The following is a 26,289-nucleotide window of genomic DNA, read 5'->3' as shown; positions in this document are numbered from 1 at the left end:
AGGCTACTTATGGCTCCCATGGGGTTAAGAGAGCTTTCCGGAAATTTCTTTTAAAAATGTTTTAAAGTGACATATTTCATCAGGATGTCTGTCAGCCAGCAGTGGGAGCCAACACACCAATTCTCACAGGCCGTTCCCCCTGCATGTCAAATCTGCACACTCAGCCCCAGGCCCTGAGGCTGGTGGCTTAGCCCACGGCACGGGAGGGGCCTGAGTGATGAATCCTTGGCTCCCTGGGCTTGGTGCTGGCACAAAGCAGGTGCTCAGGAGACTCTGAGTGTTCTCCAGGGGAACCTGAGCTGATTTGAGGGATAACAATAGAGAACACTCCTACGGCTCTCACATGTGCCAGGAAGCATGCTAAGTGAGTTACCCGCATTAACTCAGGTCATCCTCACAACAAGGCTACGAGGTGAGTACGCCAATGATCCCTATTTATATGTGTGGAAACTGAGGCTCAGAGCAATAGCTAATTAGCCTGGGATCACAGAGCCAGTGAGTGGCAGAGCTGGGATTTGAAGCCTTTAAGCAACCCCATGCCCTGGCTGAGTGAAGGTGGGCAGAAACCTGTGCATTCTCAAGGACCGCGACCATGTGGGGTGCCCCTCCTGCGCACACTTGATGACCGCTATTCCCATTCCCCATATATCCTGTGTGGGCGAGCAGTGACAAGCTGGCATGGTAACTACCCCATCTCCCCAGCCTCCCCTGCCCTCACCCCGTGGTCTCTGGGCTCCCTTTACCTATCCTGCCACCTATGGGCTCCCGCCCCAGCTCCTTTTTGGTAGTAGGTGGGGTGTACAAAAGAAAGGGAGGGGGCTTCCCTGGTGGCGCAGTGGTTGAGAGTCCGCCTGCTGATGCAGGGGACGCGGGTTCATGCCCCAGTCCGGGAAGATCCCACATGCCACGGAGCGGCTGGGCCCGTAAGCCATGGCCGCTGAGCCTGCGCATCCGGAGCCTGTGCTCCGCAACGGGAGAGGCCACAACGGTGAGAGGCCTGCATACCGCAAAAAAAAAAAAAAAAGGAGGGCAGAGGGCGATGCTACCTTGAGAAGGCTCTGTAAGCTCTGGAGCCTCAGCCTTTTCACGGGCAGAATGGGGACATTAACATCGCCCGCCACGGAGGGCTGCATCCACCCAAGTGCTTAATCCATGACCTCACACCTAAGTGCTGGTTCCAATTATTCTGGCCTCAGATACCCCTTGAGGGGGAATCACTCGTCCTGTGAGCAGGCAGGCTCAGGGAAATACGGTGCCCACGGTCACCCAGCATCGATCACCCAGCACAGCACAGTGGAACAAGGAATGAGTGGTCTGTCTGACTCTGAAGCATGAGTGGAGGAGAGAAGGGAGGGTAAATGAAACGTTTGGGTCTTCCACGCAACTCAGCGTCACACTGCCAGGTGTGGGCTGGATTTGGCTACCGAGTCCTGTATCCGCCCACACCCAAGGCTCTCCCCAAATGGTGCACATCGAGTGGTGTTGGGGGAGTCCTGTGCCCTCCTGGGAGCCACTATCTTGCTGGACCCTCTCGGCCCCCTTCCCCAGCCCAGGTGAGGTGTGCTGGTGGGGACAGGAGGAACAGTGGGAAGGCCAGACATCGAAGTTGTTCAACTGTGGGCTGACTGCAGAATAAAAGGGAAGAAAGCATCCTTTCCGGAAAAATCAATGGACAGATGTGACCTCCCAAGTCACAACCTACACGGAAGCCATCCAAGAAAATCAAAGAGACGAGAGAATTGCCACCCCTTACAGCAGCTGAGAGAGGTAAGCGAGCCCAATCCCCCATCAAACAGATAGGAAAACTGAGGCCCAGGGTGGGGCCGTGACTGGTCCAGGGCCCCACGGTACGTCTGAGGCTCTGCCACGTGTGAGGGGTGTCCAGTCCCAGGTGGCCCATTTGCAGTGGTGGGCGGGCCCTTGTGGTCCTCATGCCTCACAGCCCAGCCGTCGTCCAATTCCCTCTGTCTTGCCCACATTACCAAGGGTGTCCGTTTAGCCTCGCGCAGAAAACACCAAATATCTGAGGCTTTTCCCTGCATGCTTTTGGCTTCTGGGGTGCCCTACCCCCCACCCCCCACCCTCACACGTTAGGCAGAGTGAGGGGAGACTGTACTCCATAAGCTACTACATAGTTGTGCAATTAGAACAGAGCCTGCCTGACTCGCAGTAAGTGCTCATAAATGTCAGTTTTTTTTTTTGGCCGCGCCAGGCGTCTTGTGGGATCATCATTCCTCAACCAGGGATCGAACCCGGGGCCCTTGGCAGTGAAAGCACAGACTCCTAGCCACTGGACCGCCAGGGAGTTCCCAATGTTAGCTATTATTACTAGGCATGATTATCCTGGCCCACAGACACTAGATGCTAGAGCCTTCACTCTCCTGCACTGACTTCTTTGAGCTAACAGTTGTTGAGTGCTCTCCGGGAGCCAGGCTCTGGGCCGACTGCTTTGTGAGAGTTATCTCGCCTCATCTTCACCACAGCCCTGTGACTTAGGTACCATTAGTACCCCAGGAAACCAAGGCTCAGAGAGGGCAGGTGAGTTGCCTGAGGCAACACAGCTGGTAAATGGCACAGCCAGGGTTGAACCCAGGCAGCCTGGCTCCCGCTATGAACTGGGGGGAGTAGCGGCCCTCATCTCTTGCAGGAGCTTCCAGTCACGTCAGGGTCCCAGGCAAGAGAAGCTGCTCCAGGAACCCTCACCCAAGTTGGGGACCAGGCATCTACTCTGATTCCCCAGCAATGTTGGCCCCGTCTCAGAGTGGGGCCTGGGCTGGCCCTGGATGCCAGAAGTCCTGAGACTCCAAATTAAAAGGAGACCCAGGCTGGTTCTTATAATTCCCCGGCTGTTCAGGAATCCCAACAGCACAAGGCCACCCTGAGAGGAGCTAGAACAAGCCAGCTTTGTGTGCAACCTGCCCACTCTCATCAAGTCAGGCCCTCCCTTCTTCCAGAACTGGCTCCCACTGCTGAGAGAAAGTGTTCCCTCTCCCCTTTCCCCTTCCTGGGCTTCAGCCACTCAAGGTGACTGGCCTGTTACACCTGCAGCTCTCTGCTCTTATCCTTCCTTCTGGTGGTACACCCTCCCCTGCCTTAGCCTGGCAAACTCCTACTCATCCTCCAAGACGTTCAAATGCCACCTCCTCTCTGAAGCCCCTCTTGATTGACCTGTCAGAATTCACAAGGGTACCCCAGGGAAAACTTTTTTTGTTGTGCCTCTACGGTGCTGGCATAGCCAGCTCCCTCATAACCACAGCTGCCATTAATTGAGCACCTGCTGTATACAGGTGCTGCACCTGCAGTCTCCTTAGTCCCTACAACAAGCCTGCAGATAGAGTTTACTACTACCAGGTCACTGCCTTTTAAAACTGCATCCCTGAGAGATTAAGTAACTTGCCTAAGGTCATATAGCTAGAAAGTGGCCAGGGAAGACTGCAACTGAGGGCTGACTCCAAAGCTCCTGGGGTCCATCAAATTGGGGGCATACAGAGGAAAGGGGCTTGCTGTGCTTCTTCCATCTATGTATGCCAAGAGGGTGGGCACACGGCTCCAAGTGGGCAGGCTCTGTGAGCCTGGGCTGGGTGAAATGAGCTGACCGGCCAGTTGGAACCTCGACTGGTACTCCCAACACCTCTGAGAGAAGGGTCTCAAGCCCAGGCCTGGAACGGACCCAGCATCTTGGCCTTGAGGAGGGTCTATCCACTGTTCCTTCCTTTTCCATCTGATGAAGGAGGCTCCATGGGGCACCAGAGCCCCGCAGGCGAAGGCCAGGTGCTCCTCACACACAGCTCCCTGGCTCCTCTATGAAGGTTGGCTTGTGGGCCCAGGACCTGAAGGAAATGCTGGGGTAGATTAGCGAGCCCGCCAGCAGTTTCCAAAGGGACATTAGCCACATGAGGCTCTCCTGCTTGGGGCAGATGTCCCGGTCACAGGCATAGCTGTGGCTTGTCCCTACATGTCAGGCTTCGTGGGGGAAAATTCCCCTTCCGGTGGGTTTGCCCAAAGGAAGTGAGCCCATCACCCCTTCCAGGGTGTGAGGCAGGGTGACTGTTCCATCCTGGTGGCCCATCTTCCTGGGGTATCAATGGGTCTGGATCTGCTCCCCTAGCTTCCAGGCACACACTCCCTCTGTACTCAGCTCTGGGCGGGTGCTGGGAACACCGAGAAGGATGCCTTAAAAATCCTGTACCCAAGAGCCTGACAGTGACCACACCTCTCACAGCACTGTGAGAGGGGACATGGGGATGGGCAGGGCGCAGGCCCCCAGACCATCCAGGTTGAGGGCAGGGAAGGCTTCCTGGAGGAGGCTAACTGAATCCAAAAGGACTTGACCAGGCAAAGGAGGCGGTGAGGTCCAGGTAAGGAACCAGCTCCTGCGGAAGGAGGGCTAGAAAGAGGGCTACAGCCTGAGGCCTAGTGTGTGACAGGCTGGACCCAGAGGGCCTTCCCCTGACCCTGCATCTGAGGTGGGCTCCTGCCTTGGCTTTTCAGCTCGGATGTCTCCATCCCTGCTGGGGCCTGAGCTATGGCCTGGCCCTACTAAAGCCCCACTCTCTGTGTTCTCTGGAGACTTCCTCTAGAGACTGACCACCTCTGTACATGCCACTGCTCCTGGCTGAGCCCTGCTGCAGCCCAGAGCCTAGAGCTGTGGTTGCTTCCCAGCCCAGGTCAGGCTCAAGCTCTCTGCCCTCATGTGCCCGTCAGAGGAGACAAGGTCCTGGGACACCTTGCCAATACCAGCCCGGCCACAGAACCCGTTGCCACCCTCCTGCAGCTGGGGGCAGGCCCATCTCTGGCCTTGTATCTTCGAACCCCATCTGAGCCTCAGTCCCTGGCTGTCTGTCTCTGGTTACCCTTGGGAAGCAGCTGTGGGCAGAAGTAGCCTTCTGAGACCTCAGGCCGCCCAGGCTAAGAGAATGACAGGACAGTGACCCTGGCTGGGGATGGAGAGACCTTGCAGGGAGGCAGCCAAGATGGGGCAATGGCTGGGGGTCAGGAGAGCAGCCTGGGCTTCCTGCAGAGTGAGGAGGGGGCTGGTGTGCCAGAGAGGAGGGAGGACCAGCTCCTCCCCGCCATGCTGGCCTGTCTGTCTCCAGCACTTCACTGTAAAAATAAATGGAAAAAGCACACACCAGACAGAAAAAAGGGAGGAAAAAAAACAAAACCCCAAACCGCCCCACATGGGCTCCCTCAGCGGGTTTGGGCCAAGGCCTTGGCCTGGGTTACTTGCTGCTGCTTTTCCCGGGAAGCTGCTGGTGCCAAATTTGCATTTACCACAAACAGAGACAACACAATGTCATAATCCTTCTCCTGTCACTCTCCCCTCTCTTCCTCCTCCCACCTCAGACACGCACGCTAACACAAAATGACGGCTCCCTCGACAGCCTGAATGAGCAAAGCCCTCGATCTGCCTCTTAATTGCTGGCGTTTCTCTCTGGCCCGCGCTCCGTGCCCCTCGCCCAACTTGCAGCAGACCACCCACTGCCCCCTCCTTTGTCCCGAATCTCCGCTGACAAATGGCCTGCTGGAGGTGGAAGAATAAGCCTGGAAATAATGGTGGGGGGAGAAGCCAGCCCCTGGCCACCCCCGGCCGCCTCTGCACCCTCACTGCCAGGGTCCCAGCCACGGAAGCTGGCTGGACCTCAGGGGACGGGGGGCAGCGAGAGTGACTCAGCCCCTGGGACTCTGACCCGGGGCCCTGCCCTTCACGCCCCGGCCGCCGCGCTCCCAGAGCAGCCGTCTCTCCCCCCTCCTCTCCCGGCCACCCTCCCGGGCACCGCTCTGAACATCCCCCGCGCTCCCCTCCCTCCATCGCTCTTTATGGCAGTTTCAAAGCTGCAGCCGCCGCTCGAGCAGCTGCGGCCTTTGATGGGGACAAGGCAGTGAAGGCCGCCCGGGAGGCCCCCGCCCGCCCCCGCCCGCCCCTCCCCGGGAGCCTCGGGCCGGGCAGCGTGGCACGGCGGAGCGCCCAGCCGGCACGCCTCGCACGCCAGAGCAAACTTTCGTGACCGGAGGGAGAGACACGGCGCATGCTGCGTTACCTTTGCAGCAGCATCCTTCCTGGCACTTGCTCCAGACCCCTCCAACAGCCCAGGGCGACCGGCCGGAGGAAAACAACTCCCGAGTGAGGCTAGGGAGGAGGGGAAAGGGAAAAAGGAGAAGGAAAAGGAAAGGGGGCAGTTTCTCGTCTCTCAGCCTCCTCGCGGCTCCTCCTGCCCGAGCCGGCAAGTGAAGTCACAGGGCCGGGGCGGTGACATCAGCCGAGCCTCTGACATCACGGCCCCTGCCAGATCTCACCTCTGCAGGGCGGAGATGGAGGAGCAGCGGGGAGGAGGGGATGGATGGAGGAAGGAGGGGAGCACAGATTCCTCCATCGCCCTCAAATGCAGAGAGCGCGTGCCAGCGTGGGGGGGGGGGGGGCAGGGGAGGGGCGGGTGGCTCATCTCTGAAGAATATGTTTTATCTCTATAGATAGGGGCGATTATGTGTCTATAATTGGCCCCCGAGTGAATGGCTTAAAAGGGCCGAACGCCCACCACAGGCAAGAATCACAGCTCACTGCTGTTCCTGGAGCCCAGTGGGTCAAGGCCAGTGTGACGGGTCGCGGAGCGCCTACTGTGTGCGGGAATTCGCATCCAGCATCTTGGGCGGTGATTGCAAACACCTGGTGTGGCTCAGCGAAGGAAGGGCCTCCCCAAGGCGGTGCAGAAGGAAAATGCGCTGGGATTTGAGGCAGGTGGCAAAGAGGGTGGGATAGGGCCAGTCACAGCCAGCAAGGGGGCCCAGAGCCTGAAGGGCCAGCCAGGCAGCTTCGGGGCTTTTTGAAGCCTTTCACCGGCTGCAGGATCAAGGCCTTGGATTTGATTACTCAGCCTAGGCCACCCCCCAGTAAAGTTGGGCTTCAGTAGGGGTAGGCAGAATGCAGCAGTCCCCATCACCCCAAATCCCATCTCCAGGGGTGGCAGCAGCAGGCAGCCTGCCCTGAGCATGTGGCTAGCAGCACCAGTTCGGTGGGCTGAGCACCTACTACTACGTGCAGTCCCAGCACCGGGCATTCATGCTCCCCCTCTTACTCCGTGGCAATGCCTAAGAGGTAGGCGCCAAAGCCCCGTGTCAAGGTGGGGAAACTGAGGCCCAATACATGGAGGGACGAAACAGAGACCCAGGTGTCCAGTGCCTGGACTCCAGACCACGGCCAGATCCTTGGCCCTGCAGTGCCCTCGGCCTGAGCCTCCTACTCTACAGCTGCACAGACCAGCCCCGATGCCCACTTGCTTTAAGTAAACCATGCGTAGTCTAGCCTCTGCCCTCAGATGAGACACCACACAACCCGCTCTACTGTGTTCCCTTTAGCTCAAGACCCCAGCCCAGCCCAGGCCCCGCCAGGCCCCGGTGTGGCAATCCCACCGCAGCACCCTCTTCCCTGGCACCACGGAGCACCTGGGCTGCTGAACACAGGCTGCCCCTAATTCGGCTCACAACTTCATCTGAGCTCCTGGGCCTGGCATCGGGCGAGTCTACTAAGCGCCAGACTCCAGCTATCTCATTTCACCCTTCCCACGTCCAGGATGTCAGGGTTAGAGGCCAGGAGACCGGGCTGCTCCCAGGGTCTGGAAAGTACTTCCCTTTCTCCCAGGCTTTCCCCAAAGCCTGGAGCTAACGTTCCCACCTCAGTTCTCAGGACTCCGGCCATGCTTTGCACCGGTCCTTCCCCCACCAGGACCTGACATGGTGCAAAATCCACACCAGGCACTCAGTAAAGCCTTGTAGTAAACTGACCCTAGGCACAAAAGATGTGCGCACAGGCGCAAACACCAGCGAGGAAGCCCAGAAGAAACACCTCCATTCAGTTCCCTAAACAAACCACACTCCCTCTGGTCTCCAGGCCTTCGCACCTGCTCTTCCGCTGCTCGGAACACCTCACCCCACTGTCACCCGTTCCCTGGCTACATGAGGGTCTCGACTGAAACATCACTTCCTCCGAGAAGCATCTCCTGACCCCCAGGTCCAAGTGAGATGCGGCTTTCCATGTTTATCCCCCATCATAGCTCCTACTGAGTGTCCCGGGAGGCAGCAGGAAGTGGTGGAAAGGGATGGAGGCTTCAAGGCAGACTGCTCGGGTTCCAATCCCGGCTTCCCAACTCACTCACCGTGTGACCCTGGACAAGCCACCCGACCCCTCTAAGTCTGTTTCCTCCTTTGTGAAATGTGGGCAAGAACAGCAGTGCTATTGAGAGGGTCTCAGCACAGTGCAGACCCTCACCAGATCCAGCAGAACTGTGCCTGCCTGTTCACCTGCCTGCCTCCCCAGCCAGGCTGCTAAACCAGCCAAGGAGATGGGCCTGCTTTGTCTTCTGACCCCTGGCACAGTGCCTGCACACAGTGGGCATTCAAGAAATAGGCACCGAGGAAACCAGGCAAGGTTGGTTGACACAGTGGATTGGAGAACTTTAATTCAGTTCGGCAGGCACCTGGTTTTAAATCTTGGCTTCACCACTTCCTTCCTGTGTGACTGTGGGCAAGTTACTTAACTTCTCTGAGGCTCTTATGCTCCACCTGTAAAATGGGTATAAGAACAGAACCTGCCTTATAAGGTTGTTGTGAGGTTACATGAGAGAAGGGATGCAAAATGCTTAGACCAGTGCAGACTCGTAGCAGGGGCCAGATCCGTGTTAGATGCCATCATTATTACCTTATGTGATCTGGGCCTGAGAGGTGCCACAGACAACAGAGGGGAGTCTGAGAGAGACGTGGTGGAAGTGGGAAGGAAGTGGACTTTGGAAGAACACAGACTGGGCTCCGACACAACCTCAGTGAGCCTCAACTTCCCACTCTTGAAGGAATGTAACTAACGCTCCTTACTTCGCTGAGTTTTTGAGTGGCAAACTGCAGACAAGGAATATGAGTGAGCCTACCGGGCACTTAGTAGATACAGAATAAATACGGGTTCCCTTCAGTCCCCTCAAACTATGGACACACATGGACAGTTATTCAGTAACTTTTCACAAATATCTCAACATGGATGAGGTAGGATCACCAAGTAGGGAGCAACAGATGCAGAGAAGAGGCTTAGAAGGGATGGCAGCTGGGGGAGGCACCAGGAAAGGCTTCCTGGAGGAGGAGGTGTGTGAGCTGGGTCAGGAAGGTTCAGGGGAAGGGAGGAAGGAGTAAGTGCATGGACAAAAGAGTTGGGGCACCCAACCCCCCAAAGGCAAAGCACATTTCAACACAGCAACTCAGAAGGTAGAGGGGGCACTGTCGCCTCTGTTTGGGAACATGGGGTTTTGGTAGCACAGTGGCTGAGCTGGAGGGCTCCATGAGCACCAAGCCTCTGTGCTGGGCATGTTGTCATGGATACAGGCCAACAACACAGAGACCAGAATAACTGAGCTGGGTGGGATGCTGGAATCATCTGCCCCAATCACTCTACAGATGGGGAAACTGAGGCCCAGAGAGAAGAAGGGACTTGACCAAGGTCACATGTAGGTCAGTGGCAGGGACCTACCTGCCTACGCTTAGTCTCATAACCTCTAGGTCAGAATTCTTTTAATGGTAACGGCAAAGACAAGTTAATGGTACTTACGTAGTGCTTATTGTGTGCACCTGTGTCTTAGCTTCTTAGGAAGATGAACTCATTTGAGCCCCACGACAACCCTCTGGTAAGGGTCTACCATTACCCCCCCCCCATTTTACAGAGGAGCAAACTGAGGCCTAGGGAACTCAACTGAGTTGCCCAAAATCACACCGCCAATAAAGAACAGAGCCAGGATTCAACCCCAGGGTATCCAGCCCCAGAATCTGGGCACTTAACCAATACACCCGACTGCTCTCATAGCATGCATCCGTCCCATCGTGCATGCGTGCACCCATCCACCCAATCAAGCATGCATGCGTTCATTCAAGCAGTATTTATTTGAGCTCCTACTGTTCCAGGCACTCAAGAATCAGCAGTGAATGCACACCCAACCCCACGGAGCCCTGCCTGCCTCTCTGTGACCCACGCTGCCTTGTACTGTGCCCAGCCAACTCAGAGCTCACTAAAAACCGTCCTCCTGAAAAGCCTGGTCTCAAATTTAGCTGCTCAAGACCACAGACCGCTCTATTGCTGGGAAACCACAAACCAACCCCCCTTTTAAAAGCCATTATGTCGCTTGCTTAGGAAAGTGGGAGTGAAGACGATTGATCCAGTATCAATTTCTGGGTAGAATGGTGAATTGCATGGATGTCCGAGGCCTCACTGGCCCAGGGGAAAAAAAAAAAAAAAAAAGATCCTGCAAATCAGATTTGGAAATAGTACACGGGGCTTGAAGCAGTCGAGCGAAAAAGTTTAATGGTTGAGTTTTGCCACCACAAGAGCTTTCCACAAGTCCAGCCCCCTGGGCAAGGAGGACGCAGCCCAGTCGCATGCACTGGGTACCCTTTCGGATAGCCTTCGGGGCTCCCAGAAGACCCAGACCTTCTCCTGCTAATAGCAGACTGCCTGCTCTGCTCCAGGCCCACTACACTGTTCTAGCCCAAAGGCTGGCATGACTGTCCCACTCCCCAGAGGAGGAAACAGAAGAAGGAAGACTTTCCCAAAGTCAACACAAACCAGGCCTGGCTGGTTCCAAAGACTGTGGTCCGCCCTCAACATGGCCACTTCAGTGCAGCCTTGGGCAGGCCTTGTGCCTTCTCTGAGCCTCCAGTTTCCTCTTCCTTGAAGTGAAAACACTGAGAAGCAAGAGCAGGAGCTCCCTTCCAGCCCTGGCATTCGGTGCTTCCATCTGACAAGGCTGCAAGATTGGTGCCAAGGACAGGACGAAGGGCCGGCAGGCGTTCCCCCAACCCACACCACCACCACCACCTTCATCTCACCTCCACTAAACAGCCCCAGAACGACATATCTTAAAACAGAAATCCACTTCAGGGAGGTGAGGTATTTTAATACCCATTCTACAGATGGGGCTATACAGTCAAATCTGTAAGGGAAGTACTCTCTCCCCGCCACTCCTCCCCCAACACATTGAGACGTTCTGAACATCATCCGCCATTGCCCCAAAGCAGAGACAAAGTGAGAGGAACTGGGTGGCTACTGAAATCAGGTTATTAGTAGAATTATTAATAATAATCCCCAACATCTGCATAATAGCCACGTCCTGGCTGTGCAAAGGCTCCCAGCCTCAGTTTCCTCTTCCATAAAACGGGAATAATAGTGATTATTCTTCCCTGAGATGGCAGGACAAGAATCACGCATCCCATTTTGCAGATGAAGAAACCGAGGCCCAGAAAGGTGGTGTTAAGTGCACTGAAGCCACAACTCAAACATGGGTCTGTGACACAACGCAGGAGGCTAAAAGGAAAGAAACGTCTGGGGTGGCCTGAGATTCTGAACCAAGCACACTTTTATCTGCTGGCAGTCTGCTGATGGCCACAAATGAAGGGTGATTTGTCCCCCCCGGGGGCCATGAGGGGCCTGCAGCCTGCCCTGGGCACAACTGCCACCCTGGCAGACCCCCAGAGAGTCCCCCAAAGAATCTCTGCAGTCCCGAGCTTTTTTCCCATTCCAAACATGCCAGAGCCCCGCGGACCCCGGAGGCTGCTACTTAGCGCCAGATTAATCACACCAAATTCTCCATCCAGATACTGCGTGCAGGCCGAACTCCCACCGCTAATCGCCATAATATTCTCCTCGGCGTGTGCAGGCGGCCGGGGCGATGTTCCAGGAATATTAATTCTCCACCGCCGGCTCACTCTCGCCGCACGCATGCGCCCCCTGCATGGCCGGCTGCTGTTCGGGGATCAGGGGGCCGGGCAGGGGGACAGGGGGCCGGCAGGAGGCAGTGCCCAGGTCAGAAACCCTCCCCGGGGGCTGGGGGCTGCCCGGTGGTAAGCGGTGGCCCCAAGGCCTGGCTTACATTTTAACCTGCGCCACCGCAGGGCTGGAGGTGGCTCATGCCTGCAGTGAGGGTCGCCCCGCTCACCCTGTCTTTTCTCCCAGTTTTGCCCCCAAGCCCCCTGCCCCAGGACCTGCAGGAGGTTCAGGTCCCCCGAGAAGCCACAAAGCATGAGTCCTCTGATGTCCTCTCTACACAACAGAGCTTTGAGGAAACGGGCAGCTAGGGACCAGCTAATCCCAGCCAAAAAAAAAAAAAGAACACACAAAAAAGGAATGAAAGTCTTTCATCTGCTCAAAATATAAAACCGTGGGTGTGGAAGGGACTCAGGTGAAGGAAGTTGGGCTCTGCTGTGGGCCTGTCCCGGCCTGGAGGGCGCAGGCCTCCGCTGCCGGCAACACCTGACCCTTGCCTAGCACAAGGAGGGGACCCTCTCCCCATAGTGTGGCCACTAATAAGAGGGGCCCAGGAAAGGCTGGCGGGGACAGTGTCTAGCTTCTGGAGGGTCCCTGAGGAGACGGATCACACCTCTGTCCCGAGCCCACTGGCTCTGGTCGAAGCGTATGCTGCTGGGTCTGGGGACAGAGACACTGGCCTGTCTTCAGGGAGCGCCCAGCAATTCAAGAAAAACAAGAGCTCCCCTGCACACAGGCCCTGGGAGCACGCCTCCTGCCCATCCTGACCCCTAGAACACCGCTGGGAAGAGTCGCATCCTCAGGGGCTTTGCAAAACACCCCTCTTACCTTATCCTGGTTCAAACTCAGTACAACCATGGGAAGCAACTTTAATACTCCAGTTCACAACTAAGGAACCTGAGGCACGGAGAGGTGAAGTCAATGGCCCAGCCAGATGGGTCCCCAGGCTGTCAGAATTCAAAGCCAGTGCCCTCTCCTCTCCAGGGCACAGCCTCACTCCACACCCCCGTCCCTCCCCTCTCCAGGGCTCCGTCTCCTCTTTTCTGAAATGACCTTTAGGGTCCTTCCTGCTCCCACATCCTGGCCAACAAGCAAAAGCATTTATTGAGCACCTACTCTATACCAGGCCCAAGGATCCAGAAATGCACAAGGTTGTGTTGCTTAAGGAGTTACACAGTCTGGTGGGAGGAAAGAAAAGTAAACCAGTGACCACACTCCAGTCTGAACCGCAGGGGAAGGGGCCTTCCCCCATGGCCTTGGGGTTAGAGAGGGCTTCCCAGAGGAGGCAATCATTGAGGAGAAAGTGGGTGGGGAAGGGATCCCTGCACTGGAGTCTGGACCAGAGTGGACAGATCGGGCTGAGAGTGGTTTCTGTGAGTGGTACAGTGAAGGCGGCCTCTGTGTGAGGAGTCAGATGAGAGCAGGAGGGGTGTGGCTGTCAGTGGGATGGTGTACTGGGCTGCGCAGGGCCCCAGGCCTGGCGTGGATCCAGGTGGGCTGAACCAGTACCTACTAGGTTGTCTAGGCTGGCCCAGGCCAGGCAAGGGCAGGGCCCTGGGCCACGGAGGGCTGAGGAGGGGGCCTCTTGAAGCCAGGTCTCCTGACTCCTGGTCCAGTGATCTGACTGGGAGGCAGGGCCTGTAAGAATACCCAAAAAGGTGGGTCCAGACTAACGAAGTGAGCAAAAGGGGCCTACGTGAGGGTTTGGGGCTCAACCCAATTCCTTTCTGGCACAGACAGGTTAAGAGAATCAAGGTTTAAACCACAGAGGTGGGAATTCCCTGGTAGTCCAGTGGTTGGGACTCCGCACCCAGGTTCAATCCCTGGTCAGGGAGCTAGGATCCTGTAGGCCACATGGTGTGGCCAAAGAATAAATAAATAAATATTAAAAACAAAAGAGAAAAACACAGAGGTGAGGGATGGAGTCCAAGCCCCGGGCCTCCCCCACAGCAGCCAGCTCCTGTCCAGCCTGAGGGCCACCGGTCACCCCCCATTCCCCTGTGAACACGAGGTGTCTGACCTGAGCAGGTGCCCGGCACCCCTCACACACTACCCCTCACATAAGCCTCATGAGCATTAGAGAACCAAGGGGTCTCTCACCCATTTCTCAGATAAGGAAACGAGGCTGGGAGAGAAAGCACGGATGGAAATGAACACTCAGGGCCCACCTACATGCCGGGCTCTCTGCCCATAATCTCACAGGGTGGGATTACAAGGAGGGAGCTCACTCAGGTCCCACAGGCAGCAGAAGGCAGCTTTTTATGGTTCTTACGTGGGGGCCTGTGTGTGCACTGTCCTGTCCCCCAGGCCCCGCTTTCCCGATCAGAACATGCACACAGAGGCCAGGTTGCTGTAGAATGACAGCTTCCTGCCCAGCTCCTGCGCTTACAGTCCCGAAGCACCAGTCCCACGCCTTGGACTCACTTTTGAGAAATCCAAGGCAGGGCTGGGACTTAGCTGGGACCCAGTAGATACTCCGAGACTTGGGGGCAAGCCAGGTCCCAGCCCTGCCCTCAAGGAGGTAACATCCCAGCCTGTTAACTGTAACCAAGGTGGACCATGGGACCCCAGGAAGGTGGGCAGCAAGTTACCCTGGGAAAATCCCAGAAAGCTGCCTGGAGAAGGGGGCATTTGGCAGCAGCCTAGAGGGCAAGGAAGCCTGTGTGAGCTCCAAAGCTCCATACACGTGAGACACAGGGCCCCATGACTTCGTGGGAGACTGGGCTCAGGTTCAACTCTCAGCCCTCACCTCCCTCCCAGGCCCATTCCAGGCCAGCCCCTCCCCATTCTCTGCACCCCTATCTCCTGCCTCCAGGGTACCTTATGCCTGGCCAAACCCAGTGAAGGCCCAATCCCAGGAAAGTCCAACGGAATGACAGACATGTGCTTGGCATGCCCCTGGGCTCCAGTCCCACATACCACGTCCCATGTGGCACTGACCACTATGAGTGGCAGGGCCTGGGTCTCAGGTGCTGGGCCCCTGCAGGCAGGGCAGATGGACCAGGGAGTCAGGCTCTGGGCTCCCCCTAGATTCAGCTCTAAAGCAAGGCAGGGGATAGGGCATGAAGCCTGGGTGAACCAGGGGCCCAGTCCCCTCACAGGAGGCCTCCTGGTCAGGCCCAAGTCCCTGGAGGAGGCTGACAGGTGTCCTTCCTGGGTACCAACCCCCAAGAGATTCAACAGTATCAAGTGTTGGCTCCCGGCTCCTCCAACCAGGGAAAGACCCGGGTCCAGGCCCAGCCTTCCCCACTCCTGGCTGAGACTGAGCAAACCACCTCTTGGCTCTAAGCCTTAGTTTGTGCATCTGGAACATGGACCGGCCACACCTATCTTGCGAAGTTATAGTGAAGATTCCGAGTGATTAGTTGTTTGAAAGTGAATGACAAATAGAGGGGGTAAATGTCGGCTGCTTCCCTAGGGCTGGGCATTTAAAGAGACCCAGAGAAATAAAAACAGGTCCTCTCCTGGACAAGGGAATTCACATTGACCTCCTTTATGGTTCGTGACAGCCTGGAGAGGGAGGAACTACTATTCTAATTTTACAGGTGGGAAACTGAGGGCAGGCAGGTGAGGGGGCTTGCCCAACGTCACGGAGCTCCAAGTCCCAGGTGTTCCTTGCCTGATTCTCTAAGTGGGCGCTTTCAGGCTCTGCAAAGGGGTGGCAGGGAGGCCTGAGGCGCCAAAACCCAGCCCACTGGCCAACCCCAGCCTGAGGGCCAGGCTAGGGAGGCAAAAGGCTTAGCCTGGCCCCAAACCCCAGCTCAGGAAGAAAAGAGCCCGCACCGCCTGCATCCCCGAGCCTGCAGCCATCCCGGGCTCTGGCGGGGACTTGTTCTGAAAGCCAGGAGCTTATCAGCTCTAGCGTGGAAGTGAGGAAGGGGCTGGGAAGTGGGAACATCCCCGCAGGATGAGCCTCCTGGTGGGGAATCCCCCCTGCTAGCCTCCTGCACGCAGAGCCTGCAGTGCAGCGCATTAAGGGAGCACATGCACTGTGCTCACGGCACAGGCAGGCACCTGCCAATCTCAGCCCACGGCCCCCGCCCCAGCCCCCTCTCCCGGAGGGCAGATAATTCTCTCGCTCTCCCAGCCTGACAAAATAACTAATGCTAACTCAATAAAGTCCCCCTTGAAGGTTTTTAATTACCAGACTGTGCCGAAGACTAAAGACTCCGGGAGCGGGAGGGAGGCCAGGGGAGGCTGATGGAGGTCGGAGAGGCGGAGGCAGGGAAGCAGCTTCCCTTCCAACCCAGGGAGAGGGCAGCTGTCCAGGGTGCTGGGTCTGGCGGCCACAAGGATTTAGGATTCATCTCTCTGCAACAGCGGCCACTGATGGAGGCAAGGCTAGTTTCCTGGCAGGGACCTGACAAAGATTATCTCGCTTAAGCCTCACAGCCAACCACAAGGTCACACAGCCAAGCCCGGACTGTCCAGCTATACTTGGTGACAGGCAGAGTGTCTGGCGGCCTGCAGAAGGAAACACAAGCCAGGGGAGTGGCCGGAGGGGCTGGGGGCACAGGGATGATCCCTAGGAAAGGTCGAACGGTGCGCAGTGGCTTCTGTGCAGTAAGGTGGGCTGGGCCATGAACACAGCAAAGCCAGGAGCTGGCTGGCTAGAGGCTGCCCAGGGGGACCCATGCAGGACCTAAAGGCGGGAGAAGAACATCACCAGTTACGGGGCAAGGGGGCTCAGGGACCCCCACGAGGAACCCCCGCTGCCACCGAGGGAGACGATGAAGAGAGGGAAAGGCGAGGGTGTGGCACAGCCTAGTACCCAAGCCAAGCCTCCCACCCCTGGCCTGAGCACTCCCTCTCGGATAATAACACCTGAAGGGACTTGCATGGCTGCCTCTGTCCCAGCACAACCCCAAAGCCCGCCCTGCCCCGCCCTCTGCGGCTCCTGCCCACTCCACACTCCCAAGCCAGGGGCCTTCCTTCTACGCCTTCCGACTTGCCGAGCCTGTTCCCACCTCACTGTTCCCTCTCCCTGGGACGGTCCCCCCTTACATTTTTACACAACCGCCTCATGTCATTCAGGTCACAGCCCAAAGGTCCCCGTCTCGGATAAACCTTCCTTGAACTCCCTACCTCGTCCCTCTCTGTCAAAGGCCCTGAGCACCTGCCGAAAGAAATGGTGTGCAGCCTCCGGCCCCAGCCCCACGTCTATCCCCTCCTCTGGGCAGCCTTCCCGTGACCCAGGCAGAGTGACCAGCTCCCCACACGGTACAGGCCTCCCTCCACACTCAGACCCTAGGCATCCTTGAGAGGGTGACTCTGAAGCCCTCTTGCTGGGGTTCAAATCCCACTTCGGTCACTTATTAGCTGTATGAACATCTCTGAATCTGTTCCCTCATCTATAAAAGGGGTAAGTCCTTTATTTGTAGAGGTAAGTGCCTGGTGAGTGCGTGGTGTTGCCTAGAACCATCGTCACCATCACCATCAGCCCATCCTCTCCCCGCCAGGCCTCAGCTAACTGGATGCTGCATCCTTTGGCCCCGGCACAAGCCCTAGACGTGTGCGCGTCAGTGAGTGCTTGTTAGCTGACTGACCCTGTGAGACAGGCCATGGAGGTGCAACTGGCTCCTTTTTCTAGATGAGGAAACGGAGGTTGCCAGAGAGGCTTGCCGCTGTTCTGTGAACCCATTGCCCGGCTGTGCTCTTTTCGCTGCTGCTTCTGTGAATCGGCTCTTCTCAGCTCTTCGGAGGCACCAACTTCGGGGGCGGTGCTGAGAGCCGCCGCAGCTGTGCCTGGCTCCCAAGGGCTGTGTGCGGTGGCTGGAGGCCCCAACACCCAGCCCTGCCTGGAGCCTCCTGGCTGGGATCACAGCCCTGCGGCGTTCGAGCTGCTGCCCACCAGCCGGCCCCCTGGCATCAGGCCCGGGCCGCCAGCCAGCCGGGAGAGGAGGCAGCTTGGCTGGCAGCCAGCTCACAGTACCCGAGCTGTCAGCCAGGAGGCAGGCCAGGCAGGGCCGAGACCCCCGCCCCTGAACGGGGCCCTGGCCAGGCTACCGGGACAGGGCCAAGCTTCTCACTGCTACAGCTACAAGGGGGCCCTGTGGCTGCCAGCCCCAAGCAGGGCTCGGGACGTAATGTCGCCGGGTGGGGACCCAAGAGGACTCGTTTGCATTTACTCAGCTCAGCTTTTCACTATTGTGGAAGTAGCACGTGGAGCAGAGGGAATTTTCAAGTCAAATAATAATAAAAACAGCAACAACTACAGCTGACATTTAGCAAGCACTTACTCTGTGCCAGGTGTTTTATGTGTGACTGCACTGACTCCTCCCAAAGGGAGATGCTATTATTATCCCCTCCGCCGACGTGGCAACTGAACTCAGAGAGGTGCAGCAACTCACCCAGAACCACACAGCAAGCTGGGGGTGTACTCGGAATTTGAACTCAGGCTCCAGAACCCATGCCCCAACCCCTCCACTCCACTGGCTCAGGCAGGCCTAGGTGCCCACACTGGACTGTCCAGCTGGGTGACCTTTGGCAAGGAAGCCACCCATCTGTGAAATGGGCACCATCAGAGAGGGGACCACTCTGTACAGCTGACCAGGGGCTGAAGACAGAAAATCAGGACTGGGCAGAGGATGTGTTCCCTAAGTACAGCCTGGGGGATGGTCATGTCCATCGAGCAGCAAAACGAGGAGGAGTGAGCCCCGGGATGAGGAAACCCATCTCATCGGAGTCTCTGACAACCTGCCTCCACCTCCCCCTCCCAGCCTCCAGGGCACCCTCCACGGCCACGGCTGGCCAACGGTGGAAGTCCACCAAGCCAGGGCCCTGAGGATCAGCCTCTCCCCACCCCAAGAGGGTAAACTCGGGAAAAAGTGGCCAGAGGATAACAGGCTAACGGATTTAGACAAACATGTGCAGACACGTCTTGTGTGATCTCTCTGGTCTCTCGGCCCAGATCCTCTGTCCCCCCAGCAGCTGGGGACCATCAAGTAGGGCCCACCATTCCTGGTTCAAGGTCTCATAGAAAGGGCACAGAGCAGTCAGTGGTGAGTGTGTGCCAGGTTCAGGGCTGGGCACTGAGGGTGCAAAGGCAACCACTCAGCCCAGCTGCTCACATCTGTACAAAGTGCTGGGGGCTTTTTTTTTTTTTTTTTTACCATCTCTCTTCTCGTTCAATTCAAAACAAGCCCATGGGAAAGACGATATTGCCATCGTCCCCGTTTCCCACATGCCCAGAGAGGGACAGTGCCTTACCCTAGGCCACACAGCTAATCAGGGTGCAAACCTGGCACACCTATCACCAGATACCCTAACCCAGGGAGGGCCACGCCCTTCCGCTCAGAGCCACTGCTCAGCTCCCAGAGCAACTCCTCCGAGAGGCTGAGGGGAGCAGAGGAAGGACTGCGAAGGATGACCCTCTGGGTGGGCAGAGGTCCTCTGGAGAGAGGGTAGGTAAGGATCGGCACACGGGCAGTCAGCCTGACAAGCTGACTGTGGCCAGGGGCACCCAGTGGGCACCCAGAGGCAGGAGCCAGCCCCAGTGTCACTGACTGAGGCTTCGAGGAGGGAAACCCGGCAGATGCCAGGAGCACTCCTGGTGACTCCACAATGGGAGAGCTGGTGAGAAATGCCCAAAGTCCCAGTGGCATCACAGAAGCCTGCTCTGTGCCCTCCTGCCAGACACCCGGGCAGCAGAAGGCACCCTTATCCGGGGTGGGGGTGGGGATGGCAGACGAGGGTCTGGTCTCCGGCTCGGCTGTGTGACTGTGCAAGTCTTGGCACCTCTCTGAGCCTGGGCTCCTCAACTGTGCCGTGGTGAAGCAGGACACACGACCCCCTCACTGCCCCTGGGGCGCACTGGGCACACAGTAGGCCTACCGGCCTGCTGGCACAATTACAGTTTTTGCCCTAATTGCTTCGTCTCTGCACTTGCCTTTAACGGACACGCCTGCCAGGAGGACAAATTTAACCACAGAAAGTGGAGCAGGGACAGGCCAAAGCCTGGGGGCCGGCTGGTGGATGTCCCTTCCCCCAGCACAGATCACCCTCCTCAGGCCAGTCTGGAAGCAGCTAGCCCAGCACCCTGGACTTCATCCCAGTTGCCAGTCGGCCTAGAGGAGGCCCCCGCTCCTGCGTCCTCAGCCTGTGACCGCGGCCCAGTGCACTGGGCAGTGAATAACCCGGGTTGGGGTGGGGGGGAATCGCAGCCACCCCTGCCCTCTGGGGATGGGGAGAAAAATGGAGGGGGCTCTATGAGGCCACCAGACAAATCTGGATATGGGCCCTGGGGAGTCAGCCTTTAGAAGGCTTGGGGAGACAGGAAGGGTGGTGGGCAGATGGCAACCAACTGGGGATCCCAGAGAGCATCCACTGGGCAGGAGAGGGCAGGCAGGAGGGGATGGAGGGCTCCTTCCCAGCTCTGCCCCTCCCCTCCCTCCAGCCCCCTCTGGGCGTTCACAGCCTTCCCTGATTGCCTCTCACACCCGCCTCCCACCTGCACCCCGTCTGCTCTCTGCACTGCGCACTCCTATATTGCTTATTTCCCCCCGCCCAAATCACTCCCTGCCAGTCCACTCTCTCCCCTCTCCCCTCCGTCCTGACAGCAGGCCTCCAATGCCCCAGGCCCCAGTTTCCCGCCAGGACAAAAAGGCTGCAGCCCTGAACTGGGCAGTCTTGGCCTCAAGACCTCGTGAATAAAAGATGCTGGCAGTGGTGGGTCACTCAGGGACAGGTAGGACTGGGGCACAGGACGAGGGGGGGGTCACTCCTCCACAGTGGACACTACCCTCATTGGTCAGGGGTTCTTCTCCCTTTCCCCAGCCAGCAACTCTCCAACCCCGCTGCACCTCTCCCTGGCAAGGCAGCCCCCTCCCCAAAACTTCAACCTCTGGGGTGACTGGCCAGGTCTGTAATGTCAGGAAAGGAAAGCAATTAGCAGGCACCTGGAGGGGGAGGAGTGGGGAAGAGAGAACGTAGAGGAGAGGAAGTGGAGGGGAATGGGGAGGAGGGAGAGGAAGGGAGGAAGGGGAGTAGAGAAAGGCGGGGAGGAAGTAGGGGAGGAGGGGGTAGGGGAGAGGAGAGAAAGGGGTAGGAGGGAAAAGTGAAGGGGGAGGGGAGGAGAGAAAGGAGGGGAAGGGGCCAGGAGGAGGAGGGGAGGGCCGGGGAGGGGGGAGGGGGAGGGGGGAGGGGCGTCTGAAATCCCGCAACATCAAAGCCTTCCCAGCCGCAGAGCTCAGTCACGTGCTCGGCCTCGTTCCTCTCGTTCCTTCGCTGGGAGAAGCCGCTGGGCCTGGGGCTGCTGAAGGAATTTTAAAACGAGGCAGATTGCCTGGAATATTGGGGGGTGGGGGGTGCAGTCCGAGAGCTTTGTCTCAAAGCAGGTTTTGAAACCTTTCCCTCCAAGGAGGCTGTCGGGGCAGAAGGGGCCTCTGGTCAGCCGCTGGGCAGGTGGCCGAGGGCCAGGGCCACCCAGCGACGCCGAGCCCGCTGGTGGGAGGCCAGTGGCAGGGCCAGCCCAGTTATCCAGAGAAGCCAGAAATCCGGATTTTTTAGGTGAAGGCTTCCTCTTTTTAATATTAGAGAGAGAGAGAGAGAAAGAAAGAGAAAGAAAAAACAAACACCACGTGGGCCAAATAGGGCAAGTGCTGACCGGGGTTCATGACCCCAGTCTGCTGGGCTCCAAACCACTTGTATCCCAGGTGAGGACACCTGAGGCCCAGAGAGAAGAAGGGGCTTGTCGAGGTCAGGCTGGAGCCTCCAGGTCAGGCAGACAGGCGAGGGTCCCGGAGCCCGAGGGGCGCGCAGGGCTGTGGCTGATAGGGAAAGCCTTGGGCAGGGGATGGTGTCAGAACCCCACCCCCCGTCCGCGTCCAGCCGGGGCCCAATGCGCCCACCACTCATCTCCCCCAGACCTGCCCCTTGGCCTCCACTCGGCCTGCTCTCCCTGCCCACTTCTCACATTCCGTCCTGACCCATCGGCCAACTCCTTCACTCCCTAAGGCCCCAGGCTCAGCTGCATTGTTATTAATTCACTCAGTTATTCATTCTGCTGTCCACTCCCACCCCACAAATAAGGCCAGGACGGGGGACTATGGTTGGGACGGAGAGGCTGGGCTTCCAAGGAGGCAGCAGCTACCTCTGTGGAGTGGCGACTGGGGTCGGGGGGGTCTCTCCAAAGGAAGGTCCAGGGCAGGCGACTAAGAACTCCAGGCAGAAGGTGATGGGGGGCTGAGTGTAAAGGGCTGCTGGCGTCTAGAGGTAAGGCTGGGTGGGAGGTGGATGTGGGAGCCTCAGAAACCACACGCAGGAGCTCAGGAGATCTCTCTTGAGGACACTGGGAGCCCCTGGAGGTGTCTCAGCAGCAGGGAGGTTAGCTTAGATCCTCCCTGCCACGGAAGTCCTTCGTTCCTCCACTTGTTCCTTCCACAAGTATTCACTGCACACTGACTCTGCGCCAGGCCCCAGGCAGACGGAGGAGAGGCTGTCAAACGGTGCCGGCCCTCAGGTGGTGGGGGAAGCCGTGTGAACACCACAGACACCACTGCAGGGTGAGAGGGCTGTGGTGAGGCCTGGACTGGGCGGGCAGGCGACTCGGAGCCCACCTGGCATAGGAGCCCACCTGCGAGGAGAGGGCCGAGGGAGCGGCAGGTGCACAGACCCAGAGATGAGACGAAGCAAGGCTTTTCCAAGTGTCAGTAGTAGACGTGGCTCAGCAGGCTGAGGTGACACAGCTTCCTGACTTTATCCCAAGGGCAATGGGGGGGGGGTGCGGGAGGGAGCAGGACAACTGATGCTTGCAGGGTGAGGGGACCTGGCCGCATGCCTTGGCCCCCTGAAGGCCATCACGGGGTTTCTATCTGTAGAACCCGAGCAGATGGGCAGCTGTTCCTGCGGACAGACTTCATTTCCAGTTAAGAAAACTTTCTAGTGCACAGAGCCTTTTGGCTGGGCAGCCACACGGGCTGGTGTGAGCAGGACTCAGACTGACGGGCTCAAAGTCCGGGCCCAGACAGCTGGATGACCTCTGCGGGTCCCTCAACCTGAGCCCCAGGAGAGGAGCTACTGGGGGGCTCGAGAGAACCCCTACAATAGACCTAGCATGGCACTGGCCCCTGACCCCGGAGCCGGCATCCAGGGGCAGCTAAGGGGACAGTGGGGAAAGGGGTCAGTGCTTGGGGGGAGTTGGAGGGTAGCCCTCACTGAGCAGGAGCCTTGATGCCACCAATAACAACACTACAAGGTGTTATGAGCCCTGTTCTCCAAATGGGGAAACTGAGGCGGGGCTCCCACACCAGATTTAGGACAGGCACTGCGGCTGGCAGAGACCACAGTCAGGGTCTCCGGAAGGGACAAGGACAGGGCAGAAGGGCCCCAGCAGAGGGGCTGCCCTGGGACAAAGCCTAAGAGAGCATCCAGAGGGTGGGCGGCTTTCTCCTCAATCCTGGACAATCCACGGACGGCTGGGAGTGGGCGCTGACATGTGCCCAGCCCCGGGGAAGGCGGAGCTCAGGAGACCAATCTCTATACTCAAAGAGCTCCCACCCCACCTGCCAGCCACCAACGACCCCCCTTTTACAGATGAAGAAAACAAGGCAAGGAGAGGATGCTTTACCAAGGTCACCAGCCAATGAGAGGCAGAGCCAGGTGCCAACCCTCTGTACCCTGATCCTTCATTAGTGGGATTCCTGGATGTCTCACGCTGGGGGTGGGAGCGTGAAGAAGGAAAAAGAAAAGGGAAAAGGAAAGAAATTGGCACTGCTGGTGGTCCTGGCCCAGACAGCCTCTCCCAGGGCACCTCTCCACCATCCTCAGCCTACGGAGCACACAGCCCCCTCCTGCCTGGCAGCTCCGGAATGACTTCTTCACTGGGTAGAAGCCCTCCTGCTCCAGCGCTGAGGCCCCACCTGGCTTCACCGCAGCCTCCAGCCCTGCACACAGTAGGAGGTTCCTAAGCACTGGGGTGGATTATTCATGGAAACCCCCATGTGCTAAGTCCTGTAACACATGATCCTTTTTCTCCTCACCACCCCATCCCATGAGGGAGTGGGTGGGGAGTATGTTATTCATACCATTGTACAGAGGAGGAAACTGAGGCCCAGAGAGGTCCAGCCACTCCCCTCAGTCACAGAGAAGCAGTGACTTTCAGCCAACACACAGCAGAGACCCGAGCACCTTGTATTTTGACTCACGTCACTTTCACCACAACCCCTTAGGCAGCTATTACCGTGTCCCCATTTTCCAGACGGGGACCTGGATGCAGAGAACTTAGGTAACTTACTTGCCTGACAAGCAAGGGCACTGGGATTCAATCCCAGGCTGTGTGGCCCCAGTCTGCGCCTTTAACCACCTTCTCCCCTTACAGCCTCCTGGTGAGGGAGGAAGCGGGACTCGCACCCTGGCTGGTCTCCGAGGCCTGTGCCATTTCCACAAAGTCACCGAGGGGACCCTCACGGATGCCAGGGGGTTGGCCTGTGGATGGAAGGTGTGCACAGCTCCGAACTGGCTCAGGCCAAAGGAGGAGGAAGAGGAGGGGGGAGGAGGGCGTGAGGGAAAGCAGAGGGGGAGGGAGAGGCAGGAGAAGGGAAAAGGGGGGAGGGGGGAGGGGGAAAGGACAAAGGGGAAGCAGAGGGGGAGGGAAGGAAGGGAGAAGCATGTGAAGAGGGGGCCCCAGGGGCCACATTCCAGCCCAACGGGGACCAAGGCCCCAGCCCCCTCTGTGCCAAGGAAGATCTGCCCGGTCCCCCTGCCGCTAGAACATCAAAGCTGGTTCCCGGCCAGCCCCAAGGTAGCGTCCTTTGAGGTTTGGCAGAGATGGGGCCATATTTCAGGCTGATAAAAAGCAGGCTGCAGCCACCCCCTCCTGCCCAAGATTCCCATCTGGATTGTCTACTTAATACCCCATTACGGAAGAAAATATACAGTCAGCTCCCGCTGGCCTCAGCTGCCCATTCCTCCCTCCCTCGGAAAAGATCAAAGCTGTGCTAGATTCCCGCCCAGGAATTCCGTAACCAGAACACAGGCTGGGGGAGAGGCAGGTAGAGTCCAACGCAGGGATGCCTCCAGAACCTGGGGAGGCTGGGCAGGGGCAGGCGGCAGCAGGCTTCCAGGTGGGTGCTGGGGTGGCTGGCTCAGGAGCTTGGCGGAGAGAGAGCCCTGGACTTTGTGGGGGGGGGGAGGGTCACATCTCACCCTGGGTCCTGGGTGCCTACCTGGCCAGCACCACCCACAGTGCTCCCCCGAGCCCTCCCTTCTCACCGCCCCCTTGGCTCACAAAGCTGGTTGCCTTTATGTCCATGATGCCCTCTGAGATCTCCCCTGGCCCCACTGCAAGCGCTGGGGGCGAGGGACAGCTACAGATCAACCCGTATCTACTGTAATCAGCACATCACAGCTCAGGCTGGCTGCGGCCCAGGCCTATGCCAGGTAGGCACTTGGGTGAACATTTCAGTGTCATAGCAATACTGTGAGGTGGGCAGAAGCATCTCACAGCGGGGGAAACAGGCACAGGACTTGGGTGACTTGCCCAGGGTGGCAAGCAGCTGCACGTTGGGGCTGCCCAGTGTCCATTCTTCCATAGCGAGGCACAAGATTTCCACTGCGGAACACCCTCGCTTCAGGGTGGTCTTGGTGGAATGTGAACCAGGTGTCAGTCTCCCCAGAGAAGCTGACACCATGTCCTATACAGTGCGGGCAGGCACTGGACCCTCTTCCAGGCTGAGTCCCCGGAGTCTCCAGCTAACCTGTATAGCTTCTACCAGCGGTCCCATGCCCTAGGGTTTGTCTCCATGGCTTGTGCCCTCTCCAAACCAAGGAAATAAGTTCAGAGAGGCCCAGAGACCTACAGATGATGCACAGCCCCTGGGGAGCTCTGGGCACACAATAAACCCTTTCCCTGGTCGCCCAGTATGGAGGGAGAGAGAGCAGGACCTTTACTGCACACCCTCTGGGTCCTAAAACACAACCAGAGCAAATATCAGCCCTGCTCCTCCAGCGCTGTCTCCTGGGCCCTAAGGCTGTGGGTGAGTTTTAGTTAATGAGCTGGGCCAATTCCCTAATTCATACTAGGTAGTGGCTGACCCCTTCCCCCTGATGAGGACCACACCCCTCCTCCCTCCCCTGTATCTCCCTGCCTCCTTCTCAAGAAATGGCACTGTCAGGACTTCCCTGGTGGCACAGTGGTTAAGAATCCGCCTGCCAATGCAGGGGACACGGGTTTGAGCCCTGGTCCGGGAAGATTCCACATGCTGTGGAGCAACTAAGCCCGTGCGCCACAACTACGGAGCCTGCGCTCTAGAGCCCGCAAGCCACAACTACTGAGCCCACGCGCCTAGAGCCCGTGCTCCACAACAAGAGAAGCCACCGCAATGAGAAGTCCACGCACCGCAACAAAGAGTAGCCACCGCTCGCTGCAACTAGAGAAAGCCCGCGCGCAGCAACAAAGACCCAACACAGCCAAAAATGAATAAACAAATGAATAGATTTATTAAAAAAAAAAAAAAAGAAAGAAAGAAACGGCACTGTCATCTACCTGGGGCACCCCACCCCCT

General features: G+C 57.9%; 1 protein-coding gene across 5 annotated transcripts in view; it reads right to left on the bottom strand.

Annotated features, from left to right (window-relative positions):
• The window catches only part of TCF20 (transcription factor 20), a 189,398-nt gene that overhangs the window by 103,555 nt on the left and 59,554 nt on the right, over positions 1–26,289 (bottom strand). The gene's annotated exons all lie outside the window — the stretch shown is intronic.

The sequence above is a fragment of the Tursiops truncatus genome, chromosome 11, assembly GCF_011762595.2.
Source record: "Tursiops truncatus isolate mTurTru1 chromosome 11, mTurTru1.mat.Y, whole genome shotgun sequence".
NCBI classification, from domain to species: domain Eukaryota; kingdom Metazoa; phylum Chordata; class Mammalia; order Artiodactyla; family Delphinidae; genus Tursiops; species Tursiops truncatus.
This window is presented reverse-complemented; position numbering and strand designations above follow the sequence as displayed.